This window comes from Castanea sativa, chromosome 10, assembly GCF_040712315.1.
Source record: "Castanea sativa cultivar Marrone di Chiusa Pesio chromosome 10, ASM4071231v1".
NCBI lineage: Eukaryota > Viridiplantae > Streptophyta > Magnoliopsida > Fagales > Fagaceae > Castanea > Castanea sativa.
This window is the reverse complement of record NC_134022.1, coordinates 11,773,001-11,786,753: the sequence shown is the minus strand read 5'-3', so window position 1 is coordinate 11,786,753 and position 13,753 is coordinate 11,773,001. Positions and strand designations below refer to the sequence as shown.

At 32.6% G+C, this 13,753-nt stretch overlaps 1 pseudogene; it reads right to left on the bottom strand.

Moving 5' to 3' along the window:
• On the bottom strand, positions 1–8,741 carry LOC142612034 (flavin-containing monooxygenase FMO GS-OX1-like; annotated as a pseudogene).
• Between the last annotated feature and the right edge of the window lie 5,012 nt (positions 8,742–13,753).

Sequence of the window (13,753 nt, the reverse complement as noted above, 5' to 3'; positions counted from 1 at the left end):
TCAGACATTTGGTACATAGACTTGGTCTTGAAAAGGCTCAAGAACATGATAACTGTGGCAATGCATTTGTTTCCCACGCCACTCATTTATTCCTGAAAGTGAAAAAAAAAAAAAAAAACGACCTTCCCGATATTATATACCTACCATATACAGTAATTATATATAAGTTTAGGAAAAAAATAATTTTTATAATTCTTTTTCATAAATTAATAATAAAAAATTTTAGATAGTAAAGTTTAGTATCTTAGCCTTGAGGAAAAAAAAAAATCATATCAGATGGTATAATATCAGATAGTACAGTATAAATTTACGATCTACAATTATTATTTTTCTAATTATTATTATTATTATATATTTTTTTACACAAGATAGAATTTCTAGTCCAGTTTAATCTAAGTGTATATGTATATAAAACTCCATTCTGAAAATTTGAATTCTAATACGTATATTTGTAGAGTGATGATCGAACCAATGATTAAACTCCTTTTTATGTTATAATATAATGACAAACATGTTTTACCAACTAAAATTGTGACTTAAAAGAAGGGGCCAAAGAATTACCGGGAATACAGGTGACTCGAGGGTGGGTATAGTGGCCGATGCATACAACAACAGCGTTGAATATCTCCTCCTCTTCAACAACCGTTTCATTTTCGTCTTTGCCTCTTAGTCTCTGTTTTCATTTTGTTTTCCATTTCCAATTGAAGCCTTCTTCCTCTGCTACTAATCTCACTTGTACTACCTTTGTTTCAAACCTAATCAACTCACCGATCTCAAACTTGCGTGTGAAGTCTTAAAGATACATGAGAACCTATCGGTAACTTGGGTACCATCTAACATCTCTGTCCAGGTCGTCTTTGGCAAGGAACGGGTAGTCCATGAAGCCCATGGACTCATAGGGGAGGTTAATGCGGAGGGAGTGGTAGAGGCTGGAGTGGACCATGGTCCGAGTCAGTTCGGGGTCGGAGTTGACCTTCAAAGTGTTGACCTAGGTACCACCAACCTTGCTCGAAGACAACCACGATGTGGCTCTCGTGGCGGAGCTCACGAGCAGTGACGAGACTGGAGGCTCAGGCGCCAATCACTGCCACATGACGTGATATGATTGGGTTGGGCGTGGCTCAGTGGCGGCGCCACGTGCAGCTTAAGGTGTTCCCAAGAACACCCTGACCTTGAAAAAAAAAATTATATATAATAATTAATTTTTTTTTTATTTGTTTAACCTTAAAAACAATTAAGAACACCTTCAATCAAAATTAGGAACACCCTCAAATTTTTTTAAAATATATATATATATATATATATATATATATATATATATATATATATTTGTTCTACTTTCAAGCAAAAAAAAAAAAAACCCAAAAAAATTTTTTGAACTAAAATCTGAAAAAAAAAAAAAAGAAAAAAAAATTGTAACAGAGCAAGCGGTAAGCCCACGGATTCTAAAAAAAAAAAAAAAAGACGGCAAGCCCAACATTAAGCCCACGACAAGCCCAACAAATTACAGAGGTAGCAAACCCTCAAATTCTTTATAAAAAAAAAAGCCAAACCCCAATACAGAGCAAATCACTAAATTAAAAACTTCAAATCACTAAATCAGAAATCACTAAAGCAAACCTAAAGATAGTGCAACTGTTGGGGTTTATGCCCTAAAATCCAATTTATTGGCATGTTATAAATAATTAAATTATTTAATTATATGAGACTATTTATAAATGAACTAATGAGACATTATCTTAGTCCATAAGATGCATTGTATGTGATTTAGTCACAGAAGATATAAATTACAAGTTCTTTGTAAACTCAGAAGTTTAGTTCGTAGTCGGTGATGAAATTGGGCATTTCATCTGCGAAGACTATAACATACCAACTAAGATGATTTGTCTTGATCATGGAAATGGAGATTTCTAGTTAGTATGTTGATATGTTTTAAGAGTTAAGACATATTGAACTGGACCGCTGTGAGATTTATTATTCTCTTAACGACTGTTAAATGAATAATAAATCTCACGACTTCTATTTACATCAACTCTTAATCCTGAGAGAATAATGGACTTGATCATGAGATGTAGGTTGTTTTGATATATCAAGATTGAGATCTATTAGTCACGGTCAAAACCTCACTATGTTGGGCAGCCACATTTAGTGTTGATGGAATATGTATTCTCAAGATGGAATTCATAGTCTCTTAACGGAGATACAAAATATTCTATTGCGATAAGTTTAATAGGTTTGGTTATTCAGAGAGTTGGGCCCAACCACTTTAATAAGGAGTTACTAAAGTATATATTTATGGAATTGGATTTCATAAATATATCATGAATAGCATAAATGATTAAATCGGGTACTCAAGAATTAAGATGTAGTAATCTTCAAAGTGGCGGTCTATTTCCATGACTTTGTATTATTATGAATATTTTATGAAGGAGTTGCATGTATAATAAAATCTTGGGATATAATTTATAGATAAGACCTAGAGTGTAACTATATTTATATAGTGGTATTAAATATAATTAATGGTAACTTTGAACTTGTCAAGAGTTGACAGAAAAGCCCAAGACCCATTGAAGCTAGTGTCTTATTGGTCCCGCTCCAAGCCACACACAAGAGCCCAATTGGAATGGTCCAAAAGGCTTAGCCCAATTAGATAATCAGTTATATATATAAGGAGAGAAACATACAGAATTTCATTAAGTTTTTCAAGGGGGTTTTCATGAAATCTTTTCATAAGTGTTTTCATACAAAGAATGAAATGGTTTGTATGTGAGTGTTGGACACTCTCTTATTCTTTCTTTGATGAAAATTGATTGAGAGACCACACATCTTGGGCATTAAGTGGAATTGGAGTGAAAATTAAAAGTATTCCCAAGTGCTACTGATCTTCGGTTTTGAATTTCACCGCTCCAAGGTACAGTTCTTGTTCTCTAATTCTGAAACTTACATAGTACATGTTATCAATTGCGAATGAAGTAGATCTGTTAATTTTTCCACTGCGCATGTTTTGTATAAGATACAAACAAGTATTTTCATGCATTTTTCCAACAAATGGTATCAGAGCGGTCTTCAATTCAAATTGTATAACATGTTTTGTGAGTTTTTGGAATTAGAAATAATAGTTTCATGTTGTGAGAAATTTAATTTTCTGCATGGTTGTTGAAACTATAATTTGATGAAAACTGATATTGATGTTATGATGTTGTTTAATTCTTGAGTTTAAGTATGTTAAACTAATTTTTAAGGCTATAGCATCAATGATATTCAGTTTAGATATCAATCTGTGTCCATTATGTTCATATGATGGTTGTTTTGTTCATGAAAACGTTGAAAAACTGTCTTAGAAAAATTCTGGGAAATTCAAAAATCGTGATGCTCGATTGATCGAGAATTTGTCAAGCATCGATCGAGCTGACAGAATTTTTCTCGATCGATCGAGGATCTGTCGAGCATCGATCGATCTTTGTGGAATTTTTCTCGATCGATTGAGAGTCTGTCGAGCATCAATCGAGCTTCGTAGAATTTTTCTTGATCGATCGAGAATCTGTCGAGGATCGATTGAGCATCCAGAACTTTTCTCGATCGATCGAGCATCTGTCGAGGATCGATCGAGAACTGGGTATTCATAATTTTGTCTAAGTGTTTTTCACGTATATAAAGAACAAAGATGTGCGTGATGAGATTACACATAGTTCTAACTAAAAGACCTAATGAAATCAAAGATATTAGTTAAATTGAACTCTTAGTCCTAAGTAGTTTGGGACTTGTCTTTTAACAAACATTCTAATGAGATTAGAATTGTTGTATGTTTAAAAGTCCTTAATTTATTTTAATTAGAGGTTTTTAATGAGATTAAAATTCTAATTAAAAGTTATATAGTATCTAATGAGATTAGAATACTTTATCTAGGAAATTAAGGATAGAGTTCTATATAACTAATTTTTGATTTATTAGTGTTTAAGGAATCCTAAATAGTTTAGGACTTCCATTTTAGTTAGTGATTCTAATAAGATTAGAGTTTTCATCAAGTGCAAGGTTATTAGTTGTGATGGGATCACAATTATTTAAGAAAAACCCAAATAACGAGTGGGAGTACTTAAATAACCCTTTTGTTAAGTTTATTGTAATGTGAATAGATACCTTGTCTTGACTTCGAGTTTTGCATTCCATGCGGAGAGTATTTATTTCATGAATTACAAGGTTAAACTTCTTTGTGATTGCGTGAATGTTCGTTACGCTATAGTGACGTAACTTAGTAACATCACATTGAATTTAAATAATTAAACACATTTGATGTGTAGGGTTAATATTGTGATGAGATCACAATGATTTCAAAACAATCCACTTGTTTTAAAATTTCTAGTGGGAGAGAGATTCAAGGGTTGATTCTCACGGCCTCCATTGCTGCTTTATAGTAGTGTGATTAGGCACCTCGCCGTAGCGTATATGCCTTGCTCCCTTTGGAGGGTGTTTAATTCATGGTACTATAGGTTAAACTTATTAATGATAGATAAAGTGTGTTTTCACATTAAGAATGACCATGCTTCCGTGGAGTTACTTGGTGACTCACATTGATTCTAGACAATGGTGTACACTAGACTAAGTGTAATGTTAACCTCCCTTCGGAGTTATGTCATTATTACTTAGAGGTTAAAGGAAAACGGAAAATTATTTTTGTTTGGTAAGAGTTACCATGATAGCATTAATAATGAGAATAATTCTCGCCTAATCATAGTGATTGGTATGACCTCGCTTCCGAAGAATATTAATTGCGGGATTAGGTTGTCGTTGCACCTAGTATAGTATGGTTTTCGGGTTCCATATTATATGGTTATGGATGCAAAATATAATGTCCTTGGTATTAAGTTCGTAGTCTCAAAATAAAGTTGTCATAATTTTGTCCTCTAGCTACTATTTTTATTGAATCACATTAATTAAGAAATAATTTTGGACATGGTGCTTAAAGGAGCTGAATTACATATATATGTTTTGATTCAGCATTGTCATAATTTCCTATACATGATGCATTGATGGAAGATAGCTTATGATATGATCATAGTTTCCATTGAAATGCTAATATGTTACATTGGCTTCTATCTCAATTGTACTACAGCATGAGATGCAAGAGTTAGTACTAGATTTAGACTTTATATTAAGTCTAAATGAGATGTTTTGGTATGAAATATCGTGCTATTAGACGATATTCAAAATAAATCATATTGAGTGCCAAGAAAAGCTTAAAGAGTTCCAATTCTATATCATTTTATGAAAATATTTTATTTTTAAAATGAATTGGAATTCTTGGATGTAGAGATTAAATGTTAATCTCATATGGATATGATCCACAAGCCCTTGTTAGAATCATTTGATTAATTTAGATTGTTTTGAAAATGTTTTTCTTATATACTATCTGAATTGTTGAATGAGTTCTATGCAAAGGAAGACATCCTAAAAGCTAAGGCTAGGATCAATATGATTTAATTTAAATTCTTAGTCTAGACTGAAAGGTAAGGGTGGTACGAAGAGGAATTAAAATACCAAACAGTTGGGCAAGCTATTTGCCCTAGTACTTGCCAAGAGGGAATTAGACTCAAAAGCATTACTAAAAGGAAAGAGTTTCCGGTTTTGGTAAAGCTAAGCTTTGTCCATGATTATTTTCTAGATGAAAATTTACATGTTTAATTTTAAAGAGAAAGTTTTCGTCCTTTAGCAATGTATGTTACACTTATGTCTAGTTCTTATTAATCTAAATTATATTCAAGATTGGTGAAAGATAGGCTTTTAGAACCATTATTTTGTTATATTCCCAATCTATGAATTCTATTTAGAGGATAATACAATCTAGGGTTCCTTTATTGTAAAGGAATATAGTTTCAATAACTTTTTTTAAGTGAGTGCATACATGAAGGAGGAATAAGACTCTTTTAGAAATAGTAAAGTACATAATTAGTATTTCCATTTGCTTATTTCTTTTGGGGATATACACTATGTATTATTATACATTTTCTAAAGTTGATTTCAAAAGTTTGTTCCTAGGACATTTGTCAAATTGTGAATTGGGTGAAAACCTAGTATATGATACTTCCACTTTTGGAAACGTCAAGCACTTGTGCAAGAAAGGAAGTCTAACAAGTTGAAATCAAAAGATAGAAAAATGTGTGATTTTGATCAAGTATTAAAAGGCCTTATGTGTGTAAATGCTATATAGAATAATAAATTTCTTAATGTATGTTGATGACATTCTAATCATTTAAAATGATGTAGAGCTATTGTCATCAATGGAGTTTTTAGTTGTCTAGTCCAGTTTGATATAAAGTACTTGGGAAAGACTAGTTATCCTAAGAATTTAACTTTGTTAAAATTCAGAAATTATGATGTTTGGTCTATCTCAAACTGCTTAAATAGATTAGATTCTAGCCAAGTATAGCATGTAATACTTCAAGAAATGATTCTTTCCTTTTAAGTTTGAAGTTCCTTTATATAAGATTATGGTCTTAAGACATATAAAAGGAAGAGCATATTAAGACAGTTCCTTATACTAATAGATAGGAAGTCTTTATGCTATGCTACATGCTAGGCTAAATATCTATTTTGCGGTGGGCATAGTAAGCAAATATCAATTGAATCAAAGATCACTTAATTTAGTGGGAGTAAAGCATGTACTCGAATATCTTAGGAATATGAGGGATTATATGCTTGTCCACAGAAGTGAGATTTTGATAGATATTGGATGTACAAATACTGACTTGTAGTTTGATTGTGATTCATGAAGTAGGACTTCAAGATATGTGTTCATCCTAGGTGGTGAAGATACACATTATGACGTTGAACTTCAAGATATCTGTTCATCCTAGATGGTGAAGATACACATTATGACGTTGGACTTCAAGATATGTGTTCACTATTGGTGGTGAAGATACACATTAAGTGTAAATAGTATCATCTTATTAGAGAGATATGAGTACATGAGAAATAGTAGTAGAAAAGACAATTTATGTAATAAATCTGACTGAAACTTGTTTCCAAACCTTGCCTTAAAGTGATTATGAATTACTCTAAAGGGAGATAGCAGTCGGATATATCATAAATTGTCTTTGAGGGTAAGTGGGAGATTGTTGGGGTTTATGCCCTAAAATCCAATTTATTGGCATGTTATAAATAATTAAATTATTTAATTATATGAGACTATTTATAAATGAACTAATGGGACATTATCTTAGTCCATAAGATGCATTGTATGTGATTTAGTCACAGAAGATGTAAATCACAAGTTCTTTGTAAACTCAGAAGTTTAGTTCGTAGTCGATGATGAAATTGAGCATTTCATCTGCGAAGACTATAACATATCAACTAAGATGATTTGTCTTGATCATGAAAATGGAGATTTCTAGTTGGTATGTTGATATGTTTTAAGAGTTAAGACATATTGAACTGGACCGCTGTGAGATTTATTATTCTCCTAACAACTGTTAAATGAATAATAAATCTCACGACTTCTATTTACATCAACTCTTAATCCTGAGAGAATAATGGACTTGATCATGAGATGTAGGTTGCTTTGATATAGGAGTGAGATCTATTAGTCACGGTCAAAACCTTAGTATGTTGGGCAGCCACATTTAGTGTTGATGGAACATGTATTCTCAAGATGAAATTTATAGTCTCTTAACGGAGATACAAAATATTCACTTGAGATAAGTTTAATAGGTTTGGTTATTCAAAGAGTTGGGCCCAACCACTTGAGTAAGGAGTTACTAAAGTATATATTTATGGAATTGGATTTCATAAATATATAATGAATAACATAAAGGATTAAACCGGGTACTTAAGGATTAAGATGTAGTAATCTTCAAAGTGGCAGTCTATTTCCATGACTTTGTATTACTACGAATATTTTATGAAGGGGTTATATGTATAATAAAGTCTTGGGATATAATTTATAGATAAGGCCTAGAGTGCAAATATATTTATATAGTGGTATTAAATATAGTTAATGGTAACTTTGAACTTGTCAAGAGTTGACAGAAAAGCCCAAGGCTCATTGGAGCTAGTGTCTTATTGGTCCCTTTTGGTCCCACTCCAAGCCACACATAAGAGCCCAATTGGAATGATCTAAAAGACTAGCCCAATTAGATAATCAGTTATATATATAAGGAGAGAAATATACAGAATTTCATTAAGTTTTTCAATGGGGTTTTCATGAGATTTTTTCATAAGTGGTTTCATACAAAGAATGAAATGGTTTGTATGTGAGTGTTGGACACTCTCTTATTCTCTCTTTGATGAAAATTGATTGAGAGACCACACATCTTGGGCATTAAGTGGAATTAGAGTGAAGATTAAAAGTATTCCCAAGTGCTACTGATCTTCGGTTTTGAATTTCACCGCTCCAAGGTACGCTTTCTTGTTCTTTAATTCTGAAACTTACATAGTATATGTTATCAATTGCGAATGAAGTAGATCCGTTAATTTTTTCGCTGCGCATGTTTTGTATGAGATACAAACAAGTATTTTCATGCATTTTTCCAACAGCAACGCCTCAGGCTCAAGCCAACAAACGGAGATCGGTCACGTCACTCGCTCGTCATCGGAGATCAGTCCAGTCTAGAGCACATCGCCGCATCGGAGATCGGTCACATCGCTCGCTCGCCCCTCATCAGAGATTGCTTGTTAGTTGTCACTGCCTCAGCCTCAGCCTCAGTCTTCAGGCCTCCCTGCTTCGGTGCTCCCTTAAGATATTTCATTTTATCAACTTGAACTTCTCTCTAACTCTCTCTCAATCTTTGACTCTCTCTCTCTCTTTATCTAAAATCACTAAAATAAAAAGCCTACCTTTATTATTAAAGGAATGAGACTCTATCTCTCTCTCTCTTTATTCTTTAAGACTAACTTTATCTGATTCTTTTGAACTGTGATTGGCTGAAGTTTTAACTTTATTAATATTTTGCTTGTTTTTTGACTTTTAGAATTTGGCTTTATCTTATCCGTTAGTGTTGGTGTGTGTTGGTGTTGGTATTGGTGTTGGTGAGATATTAATTGTCTTTTAGTGTAATGTGTATTGTGATTGTGAAATTTTCTGATTGGCAAATGGTTCTTGTGATTGGGGGCATCAGGCATGAGGCTTGTCTGTTGAGTGTGGTGGGGGGTGGATGGGCACATGGGGCTGGGTAAACAATAATTAAAGCAATGTAATGTGCACATGGGATGTGTACTAGTGCAACTAATAAACAATAATTAATTAACCAATAATTAATTGGAGAAAGCAACTAATAAACAATAATTAATAATTTAATTAACCAATACATTATAAAAGACAAACAAATTAAATTATGTTAGGCTAAACAATAATTAATAATTTTTGATAGGCTAAGAATGTATTGACCCATTGTGATGAATTAATTGATTCATTAATAAAATTAACATGCAATATACGTGGCAACACAAACAAATTACCAATTAAAAATAAAATGCAGCAGAAAATAAAGTTGATTAAGTGATTTGTTTATGAATAGGGAAAACCTCCATGACAAAAACTCCACTGGGTGATTTTAAGGTCACTACTCCTAAGAATTCATTATTATCACAACAAGCGGTTACAAGTAAAGGAATCCTAGTACTTTATACCAACCTACAGTTGAACCCTTACCCCAATACCCATTGGACTTATTATGTAGTGACAATTTCTCCTTTTAATACACGGCTCCCAGTATGTGACTAACCAATAAATGCGCGGATCTCAGTACGCGACTTAATCACTAACTTGAGAAGGATGTTAGCTGCAAAGTTCTTCAGTTCATCATATGATGAAAATCATGAAACTCCTTGTTCACAAAACCCTACGGTGTACAAACATAGTAGCTTCTTCAAGAGAAAGAAGAACTAGGGCAAATTAGGTTTCCCGTCACAATTTGCATGTACAACACTTTGCTTCACACTCGTGCAACTGTGCTCACTGTGACGGCCCTTAAAATAATCCTTATATATGTTTAGGGTAGTGAGAAAAGAAAGCCTAAACACATACTCACAAATTGGAATGAAATTAGAACTGAAAATCTGATTTTCATAAATCTCGATAAATACCTTATCTATCAAGCAACAGTCAAGTTTCGAGCTTAAACAGCTTTTTAAATCTCGATAGATATTAACTGTTGAGTTTTAAAAACCAGCACTTCATCACTTGATTCTTGGACAGACTTGCATGGATTTAACACTTGAACTTGAAACCTTTTTCCTTGAAGCATTAAATACATCCTAAATCTACCCAATTACAAGTAAAGTGCGTTTTGTCAAATGATTAGCCAATACATGATGACATATGATTCTAACATGAATCACATATATCGTAACAATTTTATAATTAATGAAACAACAATATAACAAATTATAGTTTATAAAAGACAAACAAATTAATGAAACAACTAAACAATAATAATTAATAATTTTATTAATATTTCAAATGAACTTATAGTTTATTATTTATTCTTTTGCTAGAATTATAGACAAATATTTGATAAGAAAACCACGTACCCAAGATTCATCTCTTGTGCAAGATTCATCTTCATCTTCATCTTCTAAGCGAATTCGTGTTGACTTTTACTTAAAAAATCTTCCTTTAGATCCTGGGCTACGAGAAAAGATATCATCTTATCGTCCTAATAATTATATGATGAAATAAGAAGATATTATTTACAAAAAGACCTTTGTCAACCTGTTTTCCACCATGATGATTACCCTCTATCATATTTTTCTGGAAAGCCCTGTCGATTTATATCTGAATGGTATGAAAATAGAAAGTGGTTGGAATATAGTATAGACAAGGATGCAGTATTTTGTTTCTATTGCTACTTATTTGAGCAAGATGTTGGTAAGTAAGGTGGAGGTGAGATTTTTGTAACGAAGGGATTCAAACTTTGGAATCAGAAATAGAAGTTAAATTCACATGTTGGAGGAGTTAATAGTGCTCATAACTAAGTTGTCAAGAAGATTGAAGATCTGCTGAAGGAAAAGCAATACATTCAAAGTGTTTTGGTTAAGCAATCAAATCAAGATAAAATTGAATATCGGGTTCAATTAAATGCAATAGTTGATTGCATGAGATTCCTTTTATACCGGGGATTAGCTTTTCGTGGTTACCATGAATCTCAAGGTTCAAGTGATAAATGAAATTTCCTTGAGCTTCTACAATTTTTGGGGAATCACAATGAATCTATCAATGAAGTGTTGCAAAAAGTTTCGAAAAATTGCAAGCTTACCCACCATGATATTCAAAAAGACATTGTGAATGCAATTGCACGTGAAACATCCAAAGCCATCATCAAGGATCTTGAAAATGGGTTATTTTCAATATTAGTTGATGAGTCACATGATATCTTAGTGAAAGAACAAATGGTCCTCGTTCTTCGTTATGTGAACAAAAAAGGAATTATTATAGAGTGGTTCCTTGGCATTATACATGTAGCAAGTACCATCGCTTTGTCACTCAAGGTATTATACTTGAATCTCAAGGTTCAAGTGATAAATGAAATTTCCTTGAGCTTCTACAATTTTTGGGGGATCACAATGAATCTATCAATGAAGTATTTCAAAAACCTCCGAAAAATTGCAAGCTTATCCACCATGATATTCAAAAAGACATTGTGAATGCAATTGCACGTGAAACATCCAAGGCCATCATCAAGGATCTTGACAATGAGTTCTTTTCAATATTAGTTGATGAGTCACGTGATATCTTAGTGAAAGAACAAATGGCCCCTCGTTCTTCGTTATGTGAACAAAAAATGAATTATTATAAAACGGTTCCTTGGTATTATACATGTAGCAAGTACCATCGCTTTGTCACTCAAATATACTATTAAATGCTATTGAATGTTTACTTTGTGAATATAATTTGAGTTTATCAAAACTACGTGGGCAAGGTTATGACGGGGCTAGTAATATACAAGGTGGTATCAATGCTCTCAAAACTTTAATTTTGAAAGAGAATAAGTCAGCATTTTATGTCCATTGTTTTGCTCATCAACTTCAATTGACACTTGTTGTCATTGCTAAAAATCACATTAATATTGCTGAATTTTTTTATGTGGTTAGTAATTTAGTAACTGTTGTTGAAGGCTCTTATAAGAAACGAAATGTTCTTCGAGATGCACAATTTGCCAAAATTAAAGAAGATTTAGAGAATGATGTACGTAGAAGTAGGCAAGGTTAGAATCAAAAGACAAATCTTAAACGTCCTAGTAATACACGTTAGGATCATATTATGGGACTATTCTCAACTTGATTTTGATGTTCTCTGTTGTTGTTGATGTACTTGAGATTATTGAAGAAGATAGCCTCTCCGACCAAAAAGTTGAAACTCGATCTATTATAAGGTCAATTCTATCTTTTGAATTTGTTTTTACTCTACACTTGATGAAAAACATTTTAGGGATCACAAATGAGTTGTCAATAGCATTGCAAAAAAAAAAAAAAAATCAAGATATAGTAAATGCTATGGATCTTGTTAAAGTGTCTAAGCAACGATCGCAAGTAATGAGAGATGATGAATGAATATCTTTATTGACTAAAGTGTCTTCATTTTGTACCGCACATGATATTCCTATCTTGAACATGGATGAAATATTTGTAGTTAGTGGAAGGCCGTGACACAACACCCAACAAAATACAAATTTACATCATTATCGTGTTGAGCTATTCTAAACAGTCATAGATATGCAGCTTCAAGAGCTTAACAACCGTTTTTCAGAGGCGAATATCGATTTGCTACTTTGTATGGCTTGCTTGAATCCAAGTAATTCATTTATGGCTTTTGATAAGGAAAAGTTGATACGTCTAACAAAGTTCTATCCATCTAATTTTCTTAGAACAGATATCTTGGCACTTGACTCTCAACTTTAGAATTACATTTTTGATATGCGCAATAATGACTATATTTTTAGAGCTTCAAGGAGTTAGTTAACTTGCTGAAAAGTTAGTGAACACAGGGAAGAAATATATAAAAAGAAGTTTTTCAGCAGATGAAATATATAAAGAATGAACTGCGCAATTGAATGAGAGATTAGTGGATGAATGATTGCTTGATTGTGTATATTGAAAGAGATGTAGCTTGTAGCATTGATAATGAGACTATTATGCAACGATTTCAAAATATGAAAACTCGTAGTAGACAATTGTAAATTTTATGTATTTGCGTATTTTTTTTTATTGTCGTTATTGTCAATATATGAATTTCTTTTTTATTAAATTGTGTAATTTATAATTCTTAAAGAACACTTTAAAAAAATTCTCAAATCCGCCACTTGTGTGGCTGACATTGGTCCTTGGTGAGAGAAGAAGAAGAAATGTAAGTGAAGTCAACGAAAACTACAATTCTACTGAAAAGGTAGACAACTGAACTGTTAAAGACTCAAGGAAAGGAAAAGATCAAGAGTTGGGCGCGTGGCACGAAAAGTTCGGGAAAGCAAAACGTCATGGACTTTATTTGTTTTTATTTCTTTTATCGGAAACATGGACCTTATTTAAAACGAAGTATTCTTTTTATTTTTAATATAAAAATTTTGAAGGATTTTACTGGAGTAAATTTTGATACAAGATAGAATTCTACTATAATATAATTTAATTGTATGTGTGTGAAGCTCTCTCATAGGGACTTGAACTTCGACCATTGTCCCCTACACCCACAAACACTTATACTTGTGGAGTGACTATTAAACTAAGGGTGTGTGGTGGGCGTAACTTTAGTAAACTATTTCTTAAAAGA